At 36.2% G+C, this 2,326-nt stretch overlaps 1 pseudogene; it reads left to right on the top strand.

Moving 5' to 3' along the window:
• The first annotated feature begins 1,487 nt into the window (after nucleotides 1–1,487).
• On the top strand, nucleotides 1,488–1,964 carry LOC149198415 (putative inositol transporter 2 pseudogene; annotated as a pseudogene).
• The last annotated feature ends 362 nt before the right edge of the window (nucleotides 1,965–2,326 follow it).

The raw sequence follows: 2,326 nt of genomic DNA, 5'->3' as shown, positions 1-2,326 counted from the left end.
AAAAAACATGAAGCAGGCACCATCATCAACACACTCTTCGTGTACCTAAGATCCCCTTATTCAATTTCGGGCGGATCTAGGACACAATCACCAAAAATAATATGTCTTTATTAAATTTTGGAGTACATAAGCGCTCAGCTTCACAACATCTTCATGGGATCAGAGTTCTAGAATTTTTTGAAAGAAGAAATCACTCACTCTCAAAATCTCTTTCAAAATAAAATATTACTTCGGATTACCAAAAAGAATTTCTCTCAAAGAATTCCACTTATCACTTTATCTCTCCAAAAAAAATTTCACCTCTGTTAAAAATTACCTTATTTCTCTGTGAGTTTTATTCCAGCAATGAAGACCAAGCAACTCAGTTCTGAAAAAAATATGCTAAGGGAAAACTCGGCCTATGACCGATGTGTCGTCCCAACGAGGGCACATTCATACTCTGGCTACAATATATAGATATATATATATATATATATATATATATATATATATCTATATATATATATATATATATATATATATATATATATATATATATATATATATATATATATATATATATATATATTATATATATATATATATATATATATATATATATATATATATATATATATATATATATATATATATATATATATATATATATAGTGAAGCGCACCAACTCATACGAGTGCCAGAACTCCAATCAACCCAAATTCTTGCTGTAAATTACCAATGTCTTTAAAACGCTTTGCAGTGGAGTTGTTTTCTACCTATGTAACTGTCGGCATATCTATTCCTTTTTATAAATAGATTGCAAATTTCAAAATCGAATATATAGATTGTTATATATCTATAAAAGAGCAGCAGCGGGAGCGGAAATTTGTAAGAATTACAGCTTGACAATACCTCAGTGCGTCGGAAACTTTTCCAATTTCAGCCAGCATGCTGGCATATATTAACTTATATGGTTGGAAAGACAATAAAATATACTATGGGTTTCCAATGACTTTTGCATACTCGTACAACTCTGTCCTCTGTATAGCCTCTGGACTAGCATACGTCCGTGGATACTTCAAATGGTCTGCACCGATTAGACACAACCTTGCAGTATCTGAAAAATACTCAAAACTTGCTTCCGCAACCAGGAAACAGGTATGTGCAGCAGCAACCTCGTCTCTTTCCTTTCATAGACAATCCCCAAGATGCACAATCACACGCTCATCCCCTTTTGTCCTGTTTGCAGTAATTATCACTGAAATAATCTCCTACAAGCACAAAGTGTAGAAATGCCTCGCACTTCACTCAAATCTCCACAGGCATCACAATTCAGATCTTGGTTTGATATATCCATTATAGAAAATGATAATTGAGCATCATAGATTCTTTGAAGATTTGGTGAAATTGAAAGGAATTCAACCTCAATTTTTATCGGTCATGGAGATAATGCGCACGGATACGACCAGCATGTTTATCGGAAATGAAAAAATACAAACAGTGCTTGAATGGCCGCCTCAATGCCTGCTGTTGTTCAGATGGTTTTGGTATTATATTTACCCGAATCTCCCCGCTGGTTATACAGACAGAATAAGATTGATGAGGCAGTGGCCATTCTTGAAAGGCTCTATCCAAAGGAAGATGTGGGTGCTGAGGTTACAACTCTAAGGGATTCCGTTGCCGCAGACGATGATACAAATACAACGTGGACTAAAATTCGCACATTGATAAAATCACCTGAACTTCGACCAGCTGTGGTGGCAGGCGTTGGGCTTTCGATCCTTCAACAGTTTGTAGGGATAAACACTGTAATGTATTACAGTCCCACAATTGTTCAACTGGCGGGCTTCGCATCGAACACAACAGCTCTGCTGCTATCGCTGATAACATCAGGACTGAATGCAGTGGGATCCTTATTGGGAATGTACCTCATTGACAGAACAGGAAGGAGGATGCTAACGGTAGGCGGCCATGGATGCGTTTAAATCTGAAACGCTACCCCTTTTCTTTGAGAAAGCATACAGATCAATATATAAACTCGACAATTCCGATCAGCTCACTCTCCATTGCTGCACAGATTTATAGTCTCTCCACCATGGCTCTGATACCACATATTACAAAATATTGGCGGAAAAAGGCTGAAGCCTCAAGTATTCTCTCTCATTACACATTACAAAAATAATTGAATATAGTGTTACAAATAAATAGATGAGAGACAGTGTTCTCAAGATAGTGCGTGCTATCTTAGACACTTTTGGTTGAGATAATTTCTCCTTTGGTTGAGATAATTTCTCACCAGGCACACACCAATATAGGAGTTACCTAAACTAACTCCTATCTTAGAGGA

The sequence above is a fragment of the Pinus tabuliformis genome, chromosome 2_1, assembly GCF_031772625.1.
Source record: "Pinus tabuliformis cultivar Carrire ecotype Pingquan chromosome 2_1, CPIR1, whole genome shotgun sequence".
Taxonomy (NCBI): domain Eukaryota; kingdom Viridiplantae; phylum Streptophyta; class Pinopsida; order Pinales; family Pinaceae; genus Pinus; species Pinus tabuliformis.
Note: the sequence above shows the minus strand (reverse complement) of the source record. Positions and strands in the feature narration are given on the sequence as shown.